Source organism: Euleptes europaea, chromosome 7 (assembly GCF_029931775.1).
Source record: "Euleptes europaea isolate rEulEur1 chromosome 7, rEulEur1.hap1, whole genome shotgun sequence".
Lineage (NCBI taxonomy): Eukaryota > Metazoa > Chordata > Lepidosauria > Squamata > Sphaerodactylidae > Euleptes > Euleptes europaea.
This window is the reverse complement of record NC_079318.1, coordinates 11389977-11415201: the sequence shown is the minus strand read 5'-3', so window position 1 is coordinate 11415201 and position 25225 is coordinate 11389977. Positions and strand designations below refer to the sequence as shown.

At 42.0% G+C, this 25225-nt stretch overlaps 1 protein-coding gene across 1 annotated transcript in view; it reads right to left on the bottom strand.

The window, feature by feature from the left end:
* The window catches only part of ESR1 (estrogen receptor 1), a 288535-nt gene extending 270175 nt beyond the window's left edge, over window positions 1-18360 (bottom strand). The window contains exon 1 of the mRNA XM_056853656.1: window positions 18300-18360. The gene's annotated coding sequence lies outside the window, so the exon portion shown is untranslated. The remainder of the gene's footprint in view (window positions 1-18299) is intronic.
* Between the last annotated feature and the right edge of the window lie 6865 nt (window positions 18361-25225).

Sequence of the window (25225 nt, the reverse complement as noted above, 5' to 3'; positions counted from 1 at the left end):
TGCTGAAGGCCATGACCAACACAGGGCCCAACACTAAGTAGAGATGCTTGGCCTATCATGTGGTAAAATGGTACCTCATTCTATAGGCACCTGATGTAATGTCAGAAAGGAAATGTTTAATTTCCACTCTGCTAGTGCTCAGAGGGCAGTTTAATATAGCCTTGCTAGCTGGTTAAAGGCTGCAGAACTGGATTCTCTATGTTACCTTTTAGCCTGCCTGGCTAGGAGGATGGCAGTTCATAGGTTGATGGTGTTCAATGTGTCCAATGGAACAAAAGTTTTCTTCTTGTCACACCGGGGCAGCCAGGTCAACAATGGATCCGCTAGGATGTTCTGAATCCAAGAAACTAGATTAAAGGGGCATGATCTGATTCCCATAAAAGGGCACCCTGTATTGTACAATAAGGAGGGCTTATTTGGAATTCCAGAATTCCATGAGGGTGTCCCCAGAGATTTTTTTTTGGGGGGTGGGGAGAAGACTGACTCATGGTCTATCTCCCCAAGATGGTATTCAGAAATACACTTAATGCAGGATAGTGCACTCCCTTTGGACTGTGGCACTTGTGTTTCAGGGATACAGAACATTAGAAATAGCCGACAAGGTTCCCTGAAAGATGGCTTGCAATGTGCAGCTACAAAATAATGTTAAGTTCTAGGATGCATGATGAATCCTAACAGGCCTGACCAATATACTCTGTACAAGGTTTTCTTTGCAAGCAAGGGACTTAAATTCATGGTGGGTTTCCATGGCCAATGTGCAGGCTTTCTTCAGCACATATATTTGTGTAGAAAAGGTTTCCTAAAGGTCCAAATTCTGAGTTTATGGCTGTGAGGGATAAACCCCACCCTATAGTTTGCCCCAAAGCGTCAAAATACTGTTTTAAGGTATTCTGTTTCACTAAATACCATTTTTTTAAAAAATGAACCACACACATGAACACACATGAAGCTGCCTTATACTGAATCAGACCCTTGGTCCATCAAAGTCAGTATTGTCTACTCAGACCGGCAGCGGCTCTCCAGGGTCTCAGGCGGAGGTCTTTCACATCACCTACTCGCCTAGTCCCTTTAACTGGAGATGCCAGGGATTGAACCTGGGACCTTCTGCATGCCAACCAAATGCTCTAACACTGAGCCACGGCCCCTCATCAAAACCACCACCACGCCAAAAAATAACAAAAAACAAGAATAACCAAGAGAAAGAAATGGCAGCGTGTTCCCTCAGGCCCATCAGTTAATAACATTAAGCTCTCTTACTTTTAAGGACCTCCTTTCCAATATGAAGCATTCTTGTTAATACAAAGGCTTTCATATGCCCCTGCTACATAAAAGGAGACTTCTTAGCATTCTATATTGCTCAACATCTGAAAAGGTAATTCAATTGTGTTCAAGCTGAAATTAGCCATGATCTAAGGTATGAACATCTAACAATAAAATATAAGGAGAATGAAACATGTAGGAATCTTCAAAATCGGTCAGCAAGTAAAACTGATAGTTTTACAAGGAGCGATGGATTTACTTCTATATTTATAGGCATTTGCTCTCGGTAGTTGTTTCCTTAGATAAATATGCAAACCAACATTTCTCTCACTCATTTTTTCCCCTTCCTGGGTAGGGTTTACCTCGGTTGACATAGAGAAATCAAGCATAATGGACAATGTCAAAGAAGCAGTGGTAGCAGGAAGGGGAGTGTTCAGCTAAACTCCTCTGAAGCATCACTGTGCAACCTACTCTCTGCACACTCACACATTGCTAGAGCAAGATTGCACCCAAAGAAGTCTCAAGGTTTTTTAAAATCCAGAGCATAATCATACCAGGCTCCATCCCCTCCCTACAAAGGTAATGCAAAGGAGCAGAGTCTGTTGGCAGGTCACAACGTGGGAGCAAGGGGCATGCACATGTGGGCTAGTGCACCATATGGGATGGGGCATACAGAGCACAATTGCACCAACCCCTTCTCTTTGACCCTCTTTGGACACAGAGAGGAACTTGGAAGGAGAGAAGAAGAAGCTGAAGTATGTGATTGGGCTGTAGAGCAAACCCCTGTACTATTTTTATTGTCTGGTGCATGAAAAGAACCCATAGAATCATAAGAGTTAAAAGGATCCATATAGGCCATCTAGTCCAACCCCCTGCCTAAAGAATCTCTGATGCTCAAATTAACTCAAATGTTTTATTTATTAAAATTGCTTTAAATGTCCTCAGAATGTTCATTGACAGAAAAGGCCCTGATTGTCCCTGTTACCAACTAACTCTTTCATGCAGCAGGAATGTGGGAACAACCAGTTGCGACTGTTCATATAAAGTATCTCTAAAGATGTTCACTTCCAAAAAAAGTACAATCAGGCCGCAGAGTCTTGGATTAACAGAAATATTATTAAAATTCCATATTAGTTGTAACTAGCACTGAGATCCTAACAAGATTACATAGAAATGCAGCCTAATTAAATCCATTAAATGGCTGCTTGAAAGTTAATTGGTGGAGACAGTTTCTTGTATAGCAAACTGTGGGTGCTTTACCTTCACCACAGAGATTAGTCAGTTTCACCACTACAACCGTTTAATTCTTTGGTGTTATGCAATGGCATTATCTGCATTATCTTTTATTTCATTCTCCCAGTCTTGATGCAGGTGAAAGCTTGCAAACGAAACACTATCTTTGAAAAGTTCCTGTGACAGCAAACCAGCATTGACATTTTATTGCTTTTCAGATAACAGTTAATTGAATCAGAGCCAATGCTGACTGGGCAAAACAGTGATGGGAAGGTAATGTCCAAAAGGGTATATGCAATCTCAGATCTTTCCTTTGTATGTTTTACATTCACCTCTCCTGCCTTCCCAATCCTTGGTATTAGAACAGTAGTGCAAAACCATACAGACCATTCCCAAATTCTCAAATGTAGCCTAGGTACCTCAGCCTTAGATCCCACCCGAGAGTTGATACCCCTTTGCTGGAACAATGCTGGCCATGCTGAAAAATAATACAAGTTCCAGAGAGGTTACAGAACTGCAAGAAGCTTCAGAATTTCAGTTGTCTTTCATCCTAAGAATTTGGCCAATTACTCTGTGTTCTATAACTTCTATATTATCATCAGAGTGCAGGCCAGTTACAACTTTATACCAAGATACATTCAGTTTGAAAACAGCACCATCTACCAGTTAATAACACTTGAGAATAGAACTAAATTTACAACCATGCTGATATTTTCTTTTAGCTTGGTTTTCTCTAATCCATCTGTCTTCCCATGCTAGTGTTCAGAAGAGTATTTTTTATAAAGATGAAGGCATTTTTATAAAGATGAATTGCAATGTAATGGAGCAGTCCACTCTAAAAAAACGGAATAGGACTGATTATTGTATTATCATTTTGCTTTTACTCCACTTTACTGTCTTGTACCTTTGTAACCCACTCTCTGCATTGTTTAAGGTATGTCATGCCTTAGAAATTTTTCAGTTTGCATCAATATATCTAATTCTCAATGTGGCCAAATCTGTGAACATTTAAATCCAGAGGCTGGAGCCATGAACAGACAAGACAGATCTTTCTGTGGGTGTGTTGACAAGTTGCTTCCAACGTATGGTGACCTTATGAATTAATGTCCTCCAAAACATCCTATAGTCCTGATAGAGAAAATGTTTCTCCCACCTTTCTCTCTTCCAAGGTCAAGCTCTTATTTCATGACAAAGTGCTGGGGTCCTTGTCTGCTTCTTTCTCCCTTAAACATAGGTGTGTTTCAGGGCCTTCGCCTAGTATAATTTGCCCTTGCAAAATTCTTTCCAATGTGTTTTATAAGAAGATTTTGTTCCTAGATTAAAATCCTTCTTTGATTTTTGTTACAAATCCAACACAGAACTAGACAATCAAATAACAATGCAGTGGAAATACAGATGATAGGAAGCAAGATTTTTATACATTTGTTTCCTTGTAGGCACTCTTTAGAATACTAACTGAGACTTTTTGCTACTAGTACCACATCTAGTAAGACAAGGTGAGCTAAAGGAAGGGGAGCAGGAAAGTTCCAAGTGTACTGGCTTTTGCCTCTGAATATGATGCATGCAATGATGGAGCAAAACAGGGCCAGATAGCAAGCAACAACCTGGATGAAGTTCAGAGATGCAAAACACAAAAATAACAGATGGAAGGGTTGCATTTTGGATGGGTTAAAGGAGCTGCATAAGTATAGACTGAATGAGTGATGACTAACGCACAATCCACAACTATTTAGAGAGTTTCAGAAAGTAAGAGGAATTAATGAGTGTTATCTAGGCCTAGAGGCAATAGTGGGAAATGCCCAGGTCATAAAAGACAGCATGGAGACAGAGGAGAAAAAACTAAAAATTAACCTGGAAGAGCAATCCAACATTTACCTAGGGATGAACTGCATAGCTGTTTCCCCTCTGATTCCATTTGCCATGTAGTATTGATTTTCTCTTATACTCAATATTGTAGCCTTCAGGACTTTGTTTTGCGTTCCCAGCCAAAACTCAGCTTCATCCACCTGGATCAGCGAGGCTGAAGAAATTAGATGAGCTCTGATTTAAGTCAAAGGAACTTATTCTGTTTGACTATGATCAGTTTAACTAGACTGTATACCAGACAGTCTGTCTGCACCAACTCCCCCTCCCCCTAAACTTGTGTTCTGGGAATTGCTGCTGCAGATTGTGCAATGCTGCAGACGTTACTAGTACAAATTTCACTTATAGGTTTTTGTCACGAGGAAGCAAGTATATTATTTACTTCCCAATGATCTTTTGTGCAATTTGTGCCCAAATCTGTTCCCAAAAAAGGGCAATATCAGATCAGTGGCTAAGAAAGACTCTGGTCCAAGTGGCAGGATGGAGCCTTCTCTTGCCAGCAGATCTACACATGAGCAAGCCTATTTACCATTTTACATGGGAAACTGGGGTGCTTACTCACAAAGCTTACCCTTGTAATGCACTTTGCCAGTGCAAAACTACACAGTTGCCGTGAGCACTGTAAGAATATTCTTTCAAAGGAGATACAAAGGGAAGTTTTCCTCTACCTTCTGGAAAGAAATGGACTACGCAAATATACTCTAAAACTAGGGTTTCCAGATGCCTGTTAATGGTGGGCAATTGCCCACCAATTAACAGGCCTGCCCCCCACCCCTCAGCTGGCTGGCAGGGGAAGTAGGCCAACTAAAGGGGGGGACGATCCACACACATGCCTGGTGGCGCAGGGCACGATAATGTCCTTTCCCGGGTAAAACTGGACAGGGACAGGGACACTTCCGGGTTTGACGGGGAAGTTCTAGCACATTCCTCCAAAAACTCTATGGTTTCAATAGAGTTTTTTAAGAGACATGCTAGAGTGTCCCCGTCACTTTCAGCTTTACCCCGGAAGGGACATTATTGTGTGTGCACATTGAGCACTAGCAAACCACACCCCCATCCCCTCTGGTGGCAAGGGGGGACCTGGCAACCCTATCTAAAACACAGTTTACATCATCATGCATTTATTCCACAAGACAAGGAGTTCTTATTAAATCACCAAATACGCCAATATAACTTTTAATCTGAAATGAATGATCTAAACACGAAAGCTATAACCTCCTCCTCCAAATTTATTTATTAATTTATAAAATGTAAACCCTGTCTTTCTGCCCTCATCAGGGCCACAAAGGCAGGTAACAGGGTAAAAACACATCTTAAAAACCGTTAAGACCAAGCAAAAACACAGCATCAAAACATTTAAAACCAAACTAAAATACACATACTGTACAGTATAATAAAATATACATCCACAACAGCAACAATTAAAGCATCGGCAGGAAGGAGGGATCACTGAGGGAACACCAGACAAACCAAAAAAAGTCTTCACTCACTGGCAGAAGAAGGGGACAGATGAGTCTCTCTGGGGAGAGAGTTGCAGAGTTTTAGTGCCATGACCAAGAAGACCCTCTCCCAGGTTACCACCCACCTAATTTCAGAAAGTGGGGATATCCAAAGCAAGGCCTTGGAAAATGATTGTAGCAATCAGGTAGATTCATAAAGCTGTAGGCAATCCTTCAGGTCCCAAGCCATATAGGGCTTCAAAGGTCTACACCAGCACCCTGAATTGTGCTTGGAAACAGTTGGGAAGCCAATGTAGATGGGCCATGACTAGAGAGAGGTGTTTCTTAAGACCCACTTCTGTCAACATTTTGGCTGCAGCATTCTGCACCAACTGATGTTTCTGAATGGTTTTCAAGGGCAGCCTCACATAGAGTGTATTGCAGTAATTTAATCTAGATTTAACTAGGGCAAGCACTACAGTGGCCAGATCTTTTCCTGCCCAGGAAAAGCTGCAGCTGGCTAGCCAGTCGGAGCTGATAAAAGGCACTCCTAGCCACAGCTGCCACCTGCTTATCCAGAAGTAGGCCTGGGCACCTGAGCTATGGATCTGTTCCTTCAAAGGGATTTCAAACCCATCCAGAACAGGTGACACCTTAAATCCTGGGTCAGATCTTCTGCTTATCAGTAGCACTTCAGTCTTGGCAGGGTTAAGCTTCAGTTTGTTAGCTCGTGTGCACTCCAAAGCTGCAAGTTATTGTAACTAATCAAAATTGGAAAATGAATGATGTTCAGAAATAATTAGGGAAAGTTGTTAGCCCCTTCATTATTCTGGTACCTTGCTGATACCGGTTCATTTGAATGAGAGTAGAAGGAGAGGAAGAAGGTTAACTAGCTGATAATGAAAATGATAGCCCAGCATGTTGACCAACCAACATAGTGAGTCCAAATGGATCATGCACATAGATTTCTGAGTGCTGCATTCCTGCCATGGGAGGGGTTTTTAGATCCCATATAAGCAGGACCAGTGCTGCCATTTCCCTTTCTTTGGCAGTTTGTGTCTACAGGGGTCCTCTAGTTGCCTTGCATCTCAGGCAGGATATAACAGTTTAAAATAAATAAATAGCACTTGCTTTGCTATTATGTCTGAGTTATATATGAGAGAGTGCCTGTCTTAAGATTTCCAAATTACTCTCTGTCTACTGCACTATAATGCCACCTGCCTCACTGGCTTGCCAAATGCCTCCCCTTGCATGCCTTCTCTCTCTGCCTACTCTATAATGCTTCTTGTTTTCTTGGATTGTCAAACCAATGTTTTGTGCCTGTTCTGCCATGGTAACTTCATCTGACTGGGGGAGGGGGGTAAATACCTCTCTGTACATACTCTGGAATATTGCCTTCCTTCCTTGGGTGCCAGACACACTATAGATGGTCTACGCTTCTTATGTTCTGTAATTGCATTTTGAGAATCTCTTAAACTCTATTCCACTTGTGGATTCACTCAGATAAAGAAGATGTGTGTTCCAGCTGAACCTCAGCTTTCCAGGGCTTAGATCATAGATGTCTCCTTCTGGAGACATATTGAATCTCATCGTCCTGAGGATTTGGGTTCATCAACAGAATACACCACCCAAGAACACATTTGCCAAGACCGATTTGCTCATAGTTGGCCTGTAAGATTTGCTCTTGTTAATAAAGTCAAGCTTCCAGATGCTTTCAGAATAAGAAAATATATATACCACATAACACAGAATGTTATTTGCCAGATAATAAAAGTATAATTTACACTATAATTTTCTACATATAATTTTCTACATGCTTTTCTAAAGAGTTCTTTTATTTATTGTAATGTCACTTCACTTACTATTAATAACTACAAAGTAACATGTAGATATTTAATTGGGTTCTGAAACCTCCAGAACTGAAGAAGGCAATGCATTTCAATCAATTTACTCATCAGTAAGCATATTCCAGTCATCTGTACCACTAAAATAAATAACACAAAGTATATGCAACCAAGTACAGAGCTGTAGCTGAAACAGTTTGCTTGCTTGGAACTAGTATTTTCATGAATCAGCCTCCAAATAAATTAATGTATTTAAAAATAAAATATTAGATAAGGAATTCATGGTGACAAAGCTATTTACTATTACATGATCCCGAGCTTTGCATACAGAGAGGCTCAAAGGTACTGATGGGGAACATTGCCTGACACATCACTAACCAAGAGGGAGTCCCTTGTTTAAAGAAGAGTATGGCTCAGTGCTTGGCATGCAGACTGTTCTATGTTCAGTCCCTGGAATCTCCAGTTTTAAAATCTCAAATAAGGTTTTGGGAAGGACCTTTCCCTACTTAAGAGCTGGTACCTGTCAGAATAGATAACACTTGAGCTTGTTGGACTATTGGTCTGACTCGGCATAAGGCATCTGCATATCAAAAGGCTGCAGAATCATAAAAGGGGAGGGTAATCCTATCCACAGTTTCCCTAGCAAGCAAATTGGCTTATTTCTTCTTTGCCAACACCTGCATTCTTCCATCCCTTGCTAGACCTGTTGTTTTGGTGAGATCATTCAGTACACTAAAAAAAAGGTTAATACTGTAGGCCATCCCTAGAATAAAGAAGAAGAGTTGGTTTTCATATGCCGACTTTCTCTACCACTTAAGGCAGAATCAACCCGGCTTACAAATCTCCTTCCCTTCCCCTCCACACAACAGACACCCTGTGAGGTAGGTGCGGCTGAGAGAGTGTGACTAGCCCAAGGTCACCCAGCTGGCTTCATGTGTAGGAGTGGGGAAACAAATCCAGTTCAGCAGATTAGCCTCCTTTGCTCATGTGGAGGAGTGGGGAATCAAGCCCCGTTCTCCAGATCAGAGTCTGCCACTCCAAACCATTGCTCTTAACCACTAAACCATGCAGGTTTATTACACCAGTCACTAACAATAACTCCATCCCTATATCTATTCTGCTATTTGTTGTCACAGAAAGCAACAAGGCAATTTGCCCATTTATGCTAAAGTGGTACAGCTGTTGGAAAACTGGATCATTAGCTTTAGTCATATCCGGATCTAAGGGGCAAGGGGGGCCAGCTGCCCCAGGCGGATGGCAGAGAGGGGGGTGGCAGCAGCCATCTCAAAGGCAATGGCTGGCCACCTGGCTGCTGTGCACACCACGCCCTCCTAACCACTTTCCTCTCCATGGCCAGGGCATGATTAGGGTTGCCAGGTCCCTCTTCCCCACCGGCGGGAGATTTTTGGGACGGAGCCTGAAGAGGGCGGGGTTTGGGGAGGGGAGGGACTTCAATGCCATAGTGTTCAATTGCCAAAATGGCCTTTTTTCTGCAGGCAATCTGATTTCTATCGGCTGGAGATCAGTTGAATTAGCAGGAGATTTCCTGCTACTACCTGGCAGTTGGCAACCCTAGGCATGATCTATGGGGGACGAAGGAGGCAGGGCAGCAGCAGCACTGCCACTCAGAGGAGAGCCAAGCAGAGGGCAGGCAAGCAGCAGACTGGCTGGCCCCAGCCCCCAGCTCAGCGTGCCAAGGCAGGCAGCCCCTGCAGGGGAGGACAGCAAGAACGGGAGTAGCACAGATGCCCGCGATGCTAGCCTCCCAGGCAACTGCCCTGGGCCGGCTGTCCCAGCCCTTCCTCCTCCCCCAGCCGCTCCCTCCCAGCTGGAGGAAAGTCGCTCTGCTCCTGAGATGCAAGTGAGAGAGTGGCACACAAAGAAGGTGTGCCTTTGGGGGGGGCACACATTGGCAGGAGCAGACCCCGAGCCGCAATGTACTAAAACGGGGTGGGGGGAGAGATAGGGAGAAGGGAGAGACCCCTTTTTGCAACCCCTCAAACAAGGCCTGTAGGTAGGGTTGCCAGGTCCCGCTTTGCCACCGGTGGGATACCATCAATAACCCTGTGAGGTAGGCCAGGCTGAGTGTTTGTGATGGACCAAAGTCACCCAGCCAGTTTCTATGGTAGAAGTGGGGATTCAAACACAGGTCTCCCAGGATCTTAATCTGACACTCTATCCACTACATCTTGCCAGCTGTCAAGGAACTTTATATAACTTATGTAACTTAAGGGGCACATTAGAAACAAAAACTGTTCCAGCGGGGTAAAGGGCTGCAGGGGAGATGCAGGTGGGTTCTTGGCAGCAGCCCGGTGGCGTCAGGCACCTGGAGCATCTTCTCTGGGGAGGGGGGTCACCCAGGAATTAGGGAGATGTCGAGCAGTATCATCCATTTTCCAGTGCCTGGCACAAACTTGATGCTATTTGCAGTTTTCTTTTTCAAATGGTTTTTGTAATTTGGGTGGGGGGGAGCTCGCATTTGGCATGCTACATGCTGCATGTTCTGATCGCATTTGGCATGCTGCACTTTAAGCAACTCCCTTCCATCTCCTGCCCCCCCCCCCAATTCAGATCACAACTAATGTTGCCTGAAAGCAGAGGAGGGCCATAGCTGTGTGGTAGAATATCTGCTTGGCGTGCAGAAGGTTAAGGCTCAGAACCTAGCTGATGGGAAAGAACTCTGCCTAAGACCCTGGAGAGATGAGTTAACAGTAATAACGTTGATGGACCAATGGTCTGATTCAATCTAAGGCAGCTTTATGCGTCCAACCAAGTATTCCGCAGATGAACATGCAAAAAGATCCTGCCATGCAGTTGGGTTCCCACAATCTGTGTATTGGGGAATGGATCCCAACCAACACTTGCACAAAAGAATGTATCCCTGACCTTCTTTTGATGTGTGTATTTATTTAGATTTAGATGCTAAAATCTTGCAGAGGGGGAACAGATCATTAGAAGGAAGGTCAAATAGGGCAGAAATGAGGGTGCTGAGGAGAAGCTCTTATTCCTTCAGTCCAATATAGATAGATAATATAATGTAAAAGTGTAATTATTCATTAACCATTCATAGAGATCAACACAATGTATTGTATTGGTTTGAAAAGTTGTTGATTATATATGTATATTGTATACAATGATTAGATAGATAGATAGATAGATAGATAGATAGATAGATAGATAGATAGATAGATAGATAGATAGATAGATAGATAGATAGATAGATAGATAGATAGAAATGTGTATATAATATATGGAGGGTGTCATTTTGTACTTTTGTCCCCCTTCAAAAAAAAATTAGATCCTGCCCCGTAGAGTCATGGAATGTTTTTCTCAATCTACTAGATGGCTGCAAGTCAAGACCATTTTATTGTCACTACATCAAGTCATCTGGCAATCTTCAAATGCATTGCTTGAGCAGGATTCTTACTATCAACAGGGGGGAATTAAATTCTGGAATGAAACACATCTCTGAGAAATATCTCATTCAAGCTCAACTATATGGGGAGGACAGTTGCCTCAAATGTCACTCAGCAGAACTCTTATAACAAACTTCTATGCCAAAGTCGATAACAGGCTGGCATGGATTGAGTGGGCAGCTGAAACACTGAATTCTCAACCTTATATCTTATTTGCATCCAATAACCTTGTGGCTGATTGACAGAAATATGCCACTCAGCTGTTTGAGTCAAATTGTATTTTACTTATTTAAAACATTTCTTAGCCACCTTTCCATATTACAGAACCCACGGGGTTCTTACAATATAAATAAAATAACAATAATAAAAACCAGAATTTAAAAACCTGATTTAAGACTGCCACCAAATTAATCAAATGTAGTTCTATCTAAAACCATCTTCAACAGCCTCCTAAAGATGGAAAGTGAGGGGGCCAAACACACCTCCCTTGTTGTTCTATAATCAAATGAGCTTCTTTGGTTGATGGGACAGTCAGGAGGGACTCTCCCTGTGATCTTTATTCCAAGACAAGAATATATGGAAGAAGATGGTCTTTCAGATACCCCTGTCCAAGGCCACATAGGGCTTTAAAGGACAAAACCAACACCTTGAATTGGGCTCAGGAGCAGATTGGTAGCCAAATTGCTGTAACATGGGGGTCACATGCTCCTGATATACCAGTTGTTTGATAGAAAACTTCTTAATTGCACTATATTGAAGAAGCATCTTACTCTCTCTAATAAAACCTTTGTGCAGAATGTTTTAAAAACAATTACAAATGTCTCTGAAGACAGCACAGTAAAATGATTATGCCCCATTGGTCAAATATAGGATGCAGCTACATTACTGCTGGATCTTTTTTTGCTATGCCCAATTTAAGGATTTGGGTGTTCAGCTGTGATTCTGCACATTGCCAGTGACATTGTCTGGGTACCACGACACTAACTCCCGAGATGTACCCAGGCTGGCTTCCACATGGTCACCCAAGGATGAAGTAGCCAGTGCATTTGGCCTGGAGCTGTTCTGGCTTGGATGGATATGGTGGGTGATGCACTTGCCATGGCAAGGCAATATTCCTGGTGGTGGCACATCCACGTGGGAGGTGGAGGCCCCTGGGCTGACAGAGAAAGGGCAGGGCCAATCCACACCATTGTCTTGGCAACAGAGTTGCTGGCAACAACCCCATAAAAGGGCTGGAGCCAGACCAAGGAGGCTGGCTGACCTCTGTATCATGAAGTGGTGGAAGGAGCTGGGGATGACTCCCTTGTGGCTGGGGCCACAGAGTCACAAGGTGTTAGAGGAGGAGGAGGAGGATGCTGAGTGCTACTAATTCCAACTGTCTGAAGAATCAGGGGACAGAACTTCCTATACCCATTTCCTATACCCATGTCCTGGACAAGCCAGACCTCCCCCCTCCCCATGCTAGAGGGACAGTCACAAAGGGAGATGTGGTGATGTCCATCCTTGAAAATACCACTTCAATCAAGCAGTCATACATGTGCATAACTTTATGCCAGTTAGCAACTCATGAATTGTTTCATGGTATTCTTACTGCTTCCCTGTTCCTATTCCATATCCTCTATTATATTTTAATAGCTAACCTGGATTATTTTGATTCATCTGCTTAGTCTGGGTTTGAAAGAAAGCCTGAAAGACTGGGTGTTGTGCATCGCAAAACTGGGGGAAAGCTTCCTCTGTCAATGAACAAATAATCATGTATGGATTACAATTTTAATAAACTGGAGTGGGATGTCACACAATGACACAAGAACTTGGTAAAATTAACACTTATCTGTGGTTTCTAAGGCTTTGTGGATTCTTCTCGCTCTCACCTCCAATTAGGTGTCAATTAGGCATTACCTTTCATGGCTAATAATAACAACAACTCACTAGTATAGAAGTGTTATATTACTTCTGCATATACTAGACCAGTGAACAGACATCCATGGGGCCCTCCAGTGGGGCTACGGAAGTCAGCCACTGAATCCAGAAATGATCTTCCCTCCCCACAAGTCCATAAGGATGTTTTAAAACAACTGTATTTGGGGAGTCAACACTTTGATACTAAGGGTGTGGGGAAATAACCTCTCTGAAATCCCTGTTCTGAATAATTTAGAAGAGGAAAGAAACAAAATTATCAATCAGGGAGAAATCCTTGGAATTTCAAATTTTGCTTTGATTTAAAGGAACATGTTCCTTTGTTTTAACTGCATCTTGACTGTCTGTCATTTAGAGTTACCATGAAGCAATGCCATGCTTCATGATGTACTATCATGGTGGATTTACCGTGAAGCAACAGGAATCCTGATTCGTATTTGTTTGGAAAGGTTGTTTTAAAAACTGTGTTCTGGGGATCCCAACCTGGGGCTTCTTGGAAGCTTATCAATAAAAAGATCACTAATGATGGCCAACTGGTCAGAAGAACAGCTTCCCTCTGCTTCCATCTTTGCCTATAGTGTGCAGCTACCAGAGTGTTGTTTGAATATGTTCTATGGCTCATTCTTAGTCCCCACGAGGTAACAGTGGAGCTTAATAGGCTGAACCAGTGCTCCACTTGGAACACACTCCAGAATCTTCTGCAAGTCAATATGAAAAGTGATCTTAGGTGGCAGAAAGTTTTGAAACCTCAGATCTGCAAAATCTGTGCTGGAGAAGGGACCTTTTTGATGTGTATCTACTCACAAACAAATAATTATAATGCTACAGTCTGACTAGATTACGTTCATTTCAGTATTTCAAGGAAATTGGTTTTTTTTTAAAAAAAAAAACCTGTCACTTCTGATAGTGACAAAATTATTTATAGGATTTTCAACAGACAAGTGTTTGCTATGACAAGGGCTGCAGGTATGGGGATCCTGTACATTGAACTATAAACTGGCATCCCATTGATATCTGTGACAACCACAAAGGGCTGCCAAGGACAAGTATGCTCAAGACCAGCTCCTATTCTCAGTGACCTCTCCCAGGTAAACTGCTGATATCCCACATTTAGATTTACAATCTAAAAGGTACTAGTTTTGTGGAGCAATACCATAAATTGACTGTGATTCCTTAGTAGAACTGTACCAAATATGAACAGTGGAAAAAGAAAGTGCACAGAAATTTATTCTGTGCCTACGAGGAGTGGCAAGTTTTCCCAATTGTACTTCAGCAATAGCATCAGAATACCAGCTGAGATCTGATCACCGGAATTCAGCTCAGCTTCTTTTGTATGTTATATTGTCAGGTCTCTGCATGGTATCCCCAGCCATAAATGCATCAGCTTCCTTGCATCAGTTCCAGTTCTTTCCCCAATAAAAATGAAATTATAAAATCATCAAGATCTCATGGCAAGACAACAGCATCCCATCTCCAAGTGCAGTTATCGCCTCTCCACCCTAATACTAGGGTCTAACATTCCATGAATTCTTGGACTGCTTCCGATTCCTTATTTTGGTCTTATTTTGTTAAGTTAGTCTACCCCAATCATGCAGCCGCTAAATACCTACTACTACCTCTAGGTTATTACTATTATTTATACTCTCTAGAGAAATAGTAGTTGGTTTAGTGCTAACTGTCAACATGTCTATGTGGCTAAAAGATTTTTTATAATTTGCTTTAACCCTTAGAAATTGGGGTCTGAAGGCACTGTTTTTGTGCAATGCTCAGTGCCTTAAACGCACAACTGAAAAACATGCTTTCAACTACTGCAGCTCCTGTTTCAGTGGCAAGCTACCTTTCAGCATATCATTACGATGCATATATTTCACATATGCCTTTGTATGCCTGACGTCAGCGTTACACATGTACAGAACTGCAGCTTCAGGTGTAATATTAGCCACAGTGGAACCACAGTGATTTTCATGCCCTGCAGGCCTCTCAAACCAACTACAGGCAGCACCTTCCATTTCACAAAAAATACACTCTACAAGAGACACAGACAAACAATATACAAACAGATATTTCAGCCTGTACTGTGCTTCATTAGGGCATTATTAGTGCCAGAGCATCTGTTCATTGTGTGAAATTTTTTGTTTCAGACTTTGACAGAAACTTCTCACTTGAGCCTAATAAACATTTTACAATTTAATATTTTGGCACTTAGACCAAAAAAATTATACAAGTCAATTGGTACATAGACAGAATACAAAGGTTATGTAGAAGAGCTCAAGTTTGGATAAGTAACATATAGCAACACCTATTTTGCTATGCAGTATACAGAAAGAATATATTCCCTTGGTGCCTATACTCCTTAAAACAAGTTGATTGGGATAACCAACCAGATTCCTGGGCCTGGTACAAATCAGACACCTATGAGATACCTGTCTAGACTAGTTTCCCTGGACAGAGAGCACATATATGGGAGGCAGAAAGAGATCCCGTGGCCTCCTTGCTGAGAATGAGGTCTTTTTGGTCATCCCTTTTGCCTACAATAAATAAGAGTTCAGCTGACACTGTGAAATCTCTGGCTGCTAAGGCCTAGGTGCTTCTGGGACAAGTAATTCAGATGTTCAAAGTACAATTTTAGATGTCTGAAATACCACTTTAGACTTAGATAGCTCAGGTACCTGGGACAATAATCCACAGAATATTTCCATATCAGACTTGGAGAATCTCAGTACTGATCTGGAGAGTAAAGTTGCAGACCTGTTATGGGACTGTATCACTTCAGACAATAGTGGGGGACTTCCTATTTCCAGGAGCAGTGTGAGTAGCATGAAAGGTTGTCAGTCATCTCTATGTCTGTTACATGCAAGGAACTGAATGTAGAGAGCCATTAACCACAGGGTCTATCACCTGCGATTTGAAGTGGTATGATTTCATAAGAGCTCCTCAATTTAGTGATGCTGATACTGCAGCTGGTCTGTTCTATCAACGCTCTCCTAAGGTGTTACACCTTACAGTCATTGAAGTGAATAGACTTAGAAGAGTTTTTGTCTGCTAGGGACAGCACTGTCAGCCATTGAAACACAGCACCTCTAGCAAGAAGTTTAGAATGTAAAGAGCTCTAGCAATTAATTCATGAACATAAAGACTACTTAGATGTTCAGCTCAAAAAATTAGCATGGAAAAAGAAACAACCTGACAACTGGAATCCCACATATCACTTTTCAATAGTCTGATAGATCTTTGTCACATAAAATGAAATATGTAATGAGATTAAATGCCATCAAATTATTAATATTATTATAATTAATATTAGATGGCATTTTAGCACTTAGCTATGTTAGGCCTGTTTTAGATCGTTGCTTTGTTTTATTTATTTGGCAGGAACAAAGGAACCACTAGTGCCATGCTCGTAACTACTTAACTACTGGATGGGATTTAAAACAAAAAAAACAAAAACAATGGGAGTGGGGATTTTATGTTGCAGACAAAAAGCAAGTGGCTCAAATTAATATGACTTGTAATTGAAGCAGAAGAGCTTGGGGGGGGGGGGGATACCAGAAGAAGCCAGCCATGCAGGCATGCTGATTCCACACCAGTCCCTGTAAGATATCTGGCCCAACGGGAAATTAGTATGGGGTGAAACACTTTACACAACTAGACTGCAAGAGGTACAAATGCTGAAGCAGCATGGAACTTTCACCTCCTCACATTAGAGGTGTTTGGTTTTGGCAAGTATACAAAGTAAAAGCAAATCTGCATAATATAATGAGATTTTGATGAATGATCCTTTCAGTGTCATTGAAATGATTGGAATGGATCTGTCCGCTCCATTTAAAAGCCAAACAAACAACCAAAAAATACTAAAGTTTAGTTCCAAGAGGTGTGTGGTTTCTCTATTTTATAGCCAGCCTTAATAGTACATCTGCCCAGTAAAGCAAGTATTGCTTTTTGGTTAATTCCAGGGAGACTCTGAGCCCAAAGACAACCAATTTGTTATGCCTTCTATTACACATCAGCCATTGATGAGTGTTAAAATCCCATTTAACATTTGGCAAAATGAAACCGGGGGCCATGATATCCCAGGGGCAGAGCAATTTGATCCTCTAAATGGGTTCAATATGTATAGTGAAGTAAGAGATGAAATCCAGTATCAGAGAATGCATGGATAGTTTCTTCATTCTTACAAAAGGAATTATTTGGAACCATAAAATATTTCACTTCAGAATACAAATGTCAGCTTTTTTTCCAATAACAAATTACTGAACCCGCTGTCTATTAGGCAGTTTTGATACACCATCCAAAATCTGGATATCTCCCCTATCCACTAGCCGGTAAGAAGAGTTTTAAAATAAATCTACTGTTGACTTTTTTGCTTAGAGTTACATCTCTTTTCTACCTCTAAAGAGTACCTTAAAAGGCATTTGTTCTAGTGGTTAAGTGTTCTGTACAATTTTAAGATATTACAGCAGACTTTAACATGATGTTACAGAAATAACCTCATTCCCAACTTGCCCCTATAGACCCAGTAGCTCTTACACTTGAAGCCACTTGAATTTTGGCATCCTAGTGATAAAGAGCTAGCCAATCTCACAGTGTCTCGCTGATCATTGTCAAACTTCGCTGCACACTTGAAAGAGATCCTTGCATTGACTTGTCTGACTAAGCCAAAGAATCTGTGGCCTGTTTGCCACCCTGCAGCATTTATAATTCTAAACAATTGCTGAAAAGTATTCATGCCAAGTTGCCAACTATATTGAAAATAAATTAATTTGTGCTGCAGCTGAAAGACTGTCTTGCAGCTGAACTGCAGAGAGGGTGGTGTACTTAAAATATGTTTATATAATAAAACACAGAGAGAGACAGAGAAGTTTCAGTACCAATAGGTGTCCCAGCTCTAGAAACCCCAAGTAGTATATTTGTTTCTGGCTACATTCATGAATAACTGAGCTGAAGGTCTGTGTGGTTCCATCAGGTATCTCTACATGCCGTTTCAGCCAAATGAGTTTTGTACAATATATTTCATCCAGAGAGCTGAAGACAGGCTGTTATTCCTGCTCTGTGGAAAAGGAAACACTTATTTTTACATCCCAGTGATTAGGGCTCCAGATGTAAATTTTCCACAGCAGGAGACACAGAGTCCAGATAGCAATACCATCATCAACCTTTAATAGGATAAACCCCCAGTCTTTGGATATGTTCAGCACTATGGGAAGATGGATAACTACATACAAAACGTACAGCTCCTAGGTGTGCCCTAAAGTTATAGCAGGCTTCCTTTCTTTCTTTTTTTTCCTTAATGTAAATACCACAAACATCCAAGAAAGAAAGATGGTTACCTACTTTGACAGGATCATCTGAGTTGCAGCCAATCTTCTCATTAGGAGACAAAAGCAGGAGGGTGGGTTATTAAAATGTCTTTCCCATTGAGTGGTTTCTGCTGCATGTGTGGTGCTTGTGTTTTCGGCTATGAGGAGATCTGCTTTCTGGCAGTAGCTAGGAGGCTGATGATCATAAAATGAAGAGACAGTAACTGAAAAATAAAGTACTAGCACCACCATATGCTTGAGGCTGGAAAATCTATCACATAACCTATGGGCTCTGTGAAATCTGTAAATCCCCCGCCACTGCCTCCCGCTCGTCCTAGTCTGGCTTTTAACTTACAGTGGTGGTTAGCAGAGAGATATAAGGAGGATATGATGACAGTATTATTAATTTACCAAGCAAATCCTAATGCTGTCTAAATGAATTGCTATTCCCATGCTATAAGTTGTGCAAAGGGTCACAGTGTTTTTTTCCCCTCTCATACTACATTGGGTTTTTAAAAAATACCTTAATTGGGGATCAGGAGGGAAACACAAACACTAAACATTCATTAGAAAGCGGGCATACAGCCTAGGGTCAATGAATGCAAACTGAAGCAGTATGTAGAGGACATACAGTCCTTGGAAGAAAATATATTTATTGCCTCTTCTTTACCTCTGTTCTATTACTGCCGAGTAGTAAGATATTTGCCTGAAGTGGCCCTGAAAGGGATTAGTTGCCTGATGCTTCCTAAGTCCTTCCCCATCTGTCACGTGATCTTCCCATTTCATTCTGACTGGAATTTGACACAGCAGTTTAAATTTGCATTGGAGGGAAACAGAGCCTGTCTGTCTAGCTAGCTAGCACTGCTCATACAGCTATATCCTTGAGCAGAAAATAAAGGAATTAAAAATGCCTTCGTGTTATTCTTTTGGTATTTAATCATTGCCCCTATACATTTTGGCACAGACACAGAGTAACCGAATCATTTGTATCTGATAGCAGCGGTGTCACCTGAGTTCTCATACTGCCAGATGCCTCGTTGGACATTTCCATATTTTTAAATAAAGGAGTAATTAAACGGGTCCTCAGTTTATTAAATATAGGACACTGTATGATCATATGTTTGATGGTTTCAACTTTGTCATGTGAGTATCTACATTTTCTATTTGAGTATGGCACTTTTTCATATCTGCCCTCCAAAACCGCCAAAGGAAGGGCATTCAGTCTTGCCAAAGTAAAAGCTCTTCTGAGCTTTGGTATTGTCAGGCGATAGAAATACTTTGGTAGTTGCATCGGAAGGGCAGTACTCAAAAAGGAAGGAAACAGAGTCTGTGAGGCATAAAATAAGCTCATTGATTAATGTACACAAATTTAAAAGGGAAAGGTATGCTTAAAAACTGATTTGAAAAACCTGAGAGTTTGGCTCACCTATATATATGTCAAGTAGATTATTAATTAATATAATTTATTTATTTATTAAAACATTTATACCCCACCTTTTCTCATGGTTCAAGGCAGCTTCCAGTACTAGTCAAAAACATTTTTCAGTTAAAACCAGAATAAAATAACAAAACGCAGATTTCTCCCTCTCCCTGCCTTTTGATCCTATGACTTCTAAAGTGGCTGGCAATAAATTAGAACAATGTACATGACGTGGCTTCAGAAGAAAAATTCCTTTACAGAATTTAGAAAATCCAAAATGAAAACCCTGTGCAATACTGAGAATAACTCAAATAAAGAAACAGCACGCAGCTCAAATATAATTCACAATCTATATAAAAATACACAATTACGTCTGATAAGCACACAAAAGTTAGTAAAAATACAAAATACAACACTAGGGCACAACAGCAGGCCCAGGAGTGTCCTTTATAGAGTTTAGAGCAACTATTTCTCCACATGGGACCCATTTGTAAAAACAGGAAAATCTCACCATGTGAGAAATTCCTATAGTTTTTCTCATGGAAACATGCACTGGTATGCAACTGTGTGACCTACCTAGGCCCGTTTGTACTTGAGTAATTGTCTCATTATGGAAACCAGTGGTAATATCAAAGAGTGGTAGGGAGAGGAAACTTCCTGACATCTTGATGTGTTCTGAGCAGGGTGGTAGTTAAGCATTTCCTCTTGTTCTTCAGTCCATTCTGTTTGCATGCATACTTCGGTATTCTGGCACACCTTTACACCATACGCTCAATTCATACACATACCCAAGCCACCACTTTCCATTCATATACACAGTAATATTCCCCTTCGTCATGCACAAATATGCGCCTTCATGTACACACAAAGCATGCACCCTTTTCCTCAAAGGTACACAAAGCTGCGTCCACTGCTGCAAACAGCGGAAGAGCTATTCATTCAAAGTATTATTGTGCAAACTCTGGGGGCTTAAGGTTAATTTCAAGACCTGAATCAAGCACTGGTTCCCAACCAGGGGTCCGTGAGAACTAAATTAAGGTCCGCGAAACAAAGTTATAAACCCATAATAAATTAATATTTTCAATTAAAAGTTCTCTATTATAAAAATATATATTCAAATATTATTCTAAGTTAAATGTTTAACTAACAGTTATGATTAAAGTTTATTTTCAAATTCTCTGAATTTTTATTTTGAACCTTGGGGTCCCTGCATTGAACAAAAAAGTCCTAGTGGTCCCTGGTCAAAAAAAGGTTGGGAACCACTGGTGTATAGAGATCAGTGTATTAATATCCTCAGAACTTCTTCAACCCACTTGTATCTTGCCTAACCTCCCTTGCTAATCACCTGGTCAATTCCTAATTCAAGTTTCTTCTAATCAGATCTTCTAATCAAGTTTCTAGACTATCATAAATGAATGTTGTTTCTTATAATTTTAGGTAACAGTAACAGCCCTTCCTTCTTTCTCTCTTTGTGTATTTTTTTCTAAAACACGGAGTCCACTAATAGTTTTTCAGGGATAAATATATTCTGCTATTTCATAATTGCACTATTCTATCACAGAAAAATATAAATAATTATAAATGTATAAATAATTATAAATTATTATATATTTCATCAAGCTCAGCCTCCTTTTTAAGTTTCTAGTCCTTAACAGTGCAAAGATAGGTTTGACGGTGGGTGTATAATGCCTGGTCATATTTCAAGAGCTAGAGGTGGGAGCTTCATGAACTACATAGTTCCTTACCCATCCCCACATGTAAAAAAATTTGAAATTTTGAAACTCCAGATTTTTAGGGGGGAAACAATGGAAATTGGGAGGGGGGTGAAATATATGAAATACTTTCTTAACAAACCTATACTTATTTTATGATTTTAATAACATAAAGTGCATCATTTATTAGTGAACAATTAGTATAAATGCCTTAATTTCTTACTATGATTAATTTGTACATAGATGGTAGAATTCAACTTTCTTGGTACAAAATTGCATTTATCCCTGCACAGAATTTTGCATTCTGGCTCTCTCTCCCTCTCTGTAAATGCAGAGCATACATAGCCCTTACTATTTCTAATAATGGCTCCCTTTGTTTGTTCTAGACAGCTTGATTTATGGTTACTCTTTTAAATCTAGTACATCTCTGTCCACCACTCTGACTGAAAGATGAAACCAGCTTATTGCTGGCTTAGCTGTATCCTGTCCTTGACATTTCTTATGTTTATTCCACCTTTTATAGTTTCATAGAATTTCTTGATACTGTCCTTTTCCCTGTCTTCCTGCAGAGAAAAATTGATTTCTTTTGCATGCATAGAAGTATGGTGGTCTCTATTGTAAAAGCTAAAAACTCATATTATTGAGTTATTCTCTCAACATTTAGCCAATATTTTATCTAATTCTTTTAAAGAAATTAATCTTATTGTGTCCAGTTGTGCATCACAAAAAATTCATTACCCTTCATGGTGACTATCCTATTCAAAATATTTCTATTTCATAACTTTTCTCTGCTTACAACTCAAGGTAATATGTCCCAGGTGTAGTCATAACAGAAATATATGTAAGAGTACAATTAAGCCATAAGGGATCTGGATAAGTAGTCTGCAACTGAACTGTAATATATATATGCAGCAACCTTCTGTAATATTGATACAAATTGCATGCCTGGGCAAATAAGCTTTGAGGCAAATGTGGAAGGCACTTCTGACCATCATAGTGGGTTTCAGCAACTGTAGGGACAAATAGTTAATAGCAACAATCATTTTAATGAAAAGTAAAGAGGGAAGCTTCAACTGAGAAGACATGGGAATAGGGTTGCCAGCTCCAGGTTGGGAAATACCTGGAGATTTTGGGGGTGGAGTCTGAGGAGGGCAGGGTTTGGAGAGGGGAGGGACTTCAATGCCATATAGTGTTGCTAACCGCCAAGTATTAGCAGGAGATCTCCTGCTATTACAACTGATCTCCAGCCAATAGAGATCAGTTCACCTGGAGAAAATGGCTGTGTTGGCAATTGAACTCTACGGCATTGAAGTCCCTCCCCTCCACAAACCCCGCCCTCCTCAGGCCCCAACCCAAAAACCTCCTCCGGTGGCAAAGAGGGGCCTGCCAACCCTAATGTCATAGAGTCCAATTGCCAAAGTGGCCATTTTCTCCAGGGGAACTGATCTCTGTCACCTGCAGATCAATTGTAATAGCGGGAGATCTCCAACCTCCAGGTACTAGCTAGAAATCTCCTGCTACTACAGCTGATCTCCAGCCAATAGAGATCAGTTCCCCTGGAGAAAATGGCCACTTTGGCAATTGGACTCTATGGCATTGATAGGGTTGCCAGGTCCCTCTTTGTGGGAGGTTTTGGGGACTGAGCCTGGGTTTACCAGGTCCCCCTTCTCCTTTGACAGGAGGATTTTGGAGTGGAGGTGGGGGGATTGCGCACGCCTGGAAGTGCTGCATCACAAGGGGCTTTTACCACGCCCAGAAGTGCTGCATCGCCCCTTGCGATTCGGTGCTTCCGGGTGTAAACCGGAAGTGACGTGTCTCCATGAGCAGGAGCGCGTGCACGCATTGCCCACTGACCCTCAGCTGGTTGGCAGGCAGCCAGGTGGATTGGCAGGGGTTTGCCCGCCATTACCTGGCACTTGGCAACCCTAACGGAGCCTGGGGAGGGTGGAGTTTGGGGGAGGGGAGGGACTTCATGCCATAGAGTCCAATTGCCAAAGCGACCATTTTCTCCAGGTGAACTGATCTCTATCGGCTGGAGATCAGTTGTAATAGCAGGAGATCTCCAGCTAGCACATGGAGGTTGGCAACCCTAGGCGTTGAAGCCCCTCCCCTTTCCAAACCCCGCCCTCCTCAGACTCCACCACAAAAACCTCCTGCCGGTGGCAAAGAGGGACCTGGCAACCCTAACCCTATGGAAAGTAATGACAGGGTTGCAAAGGCAAGTCTTTAACTAGCCCTTTTATACTTGCCAGTGAAGCTGCAAGAAGGCAATCCCAGATTCCACGCCCTTCTTCCCAGTGTGAGGGTTCCCAACCCCCCTGTGCAGTTTCCATAAAATCACTTGCTCAGACGATCATTTAGAAACAAGGAAGTTTATTAGAAGCTACAGGAGACTAGGCCCTTACAGGATCAAAGTTGCAAGTGCTTGCTATTTCCCAAAGACAGCAATATAATCCATTCTACACAGCAGATGCCCGTTACATGTTTTGAGAACCATGAGATAATCGTGCCTAGCACAGGAACATCAAAAGGTCTCAAGAAGCTCGTTACTACAATCTACAATCTACAAACGCCAAGGCCAGAGAAAGCAGGGGGGAGCTGTAGCAAGCGAGGGAAGCGGGGAGGGACATTCCAGCCTGGGGCCTGCTGGAGCTGACAGTTTTAACAGCCTGAACCAAAGTTAGCAAAAGGGCCGCTCGGCTGCTTTTACGAGCCAAAGCGGAAAGAAGCATACAGAACCTCACATTCTGCCCCCCTTCAGGCCCCCCTCCCCCAAACTCAGCTGGACGGGGCTTGTCAGGGTAGGCAGAGTGGAACTCCTGTACCAGGCGTGGGGCAGCAACATGGGGAGCTGCTACCCATTCATCCTGGGCGGGACTGAGATGTTTCCAGCGAATCAAATAAAACAGCTTCCCCTTTTTCAGTTTAGAATCCAACACTTTAGAAACCTCAAGATGTGTCTCCCCCCCCTACAACCGTGGGAATCTCAGGTTTGGGAGGAGGATGGAACTGAGGGGCCGCCACGTATGGTTTGAGCAAACTGATATGGAACACCGGATGCACCCCTCGAAGAGACTTGGGGAGTTCCAATTCTACGGTGACATCGTTGATGACCCGAGTAATGGGGAAAGGACCCACATACTTGTCACTGAGCTTTTTACAAGGCCGAAGTGACCGTAGGTTTTTGGTGGAGAGATAAACCTGCTCCCCCACCCTGAGTTCCCACCTCGGGGATCGATGTTTATCGGCCTGGTCCTTGTATTTGCGCTTGGCCCGTTCCAGATTTTTCTGAAGCCAAGGCCAGGTAGTCTGCACCACTTGTGCCCAATCTTGGACCTCCTGTATTCCTTCGAGTTCAGGAGGGATGGCAGGGGAACCAAAGGGACCGAATTCCCTACCATACACCACCTGAAACGGACTGAAACCTGTGGAGGAATGGGGGGCATTATTATAGGCATATTCAGCAAAAGGCAACAGGTCTACCCAATCGTCCTGGTGGTACTTAACATAGCACCTCAGGTAACATTCCACCACAGCATTTACACATTCGGTTTGGCCATTAGTCTGAGGGTGGTAGGCTGAAGAAAGACCTTGTTCTTCCACCCCCATTACCTTCAAGAAAGCCCTCCAGAATTTGGCAACAAACTGAGCCCCTCTGTCGGAGAGGACCTTCCTCGGAACCGAATGATGTTTTACCACGTGATTCACAAACAACCTTGCCAGTTTTTGAGCCGAGGGTAGTCCTGCACAAGGAACAAAGTGAACCTGTTTCGAAAATAAGTCCGTTATCACCCACAGTACAGTTTTACCCCGGCTTGGGGGTA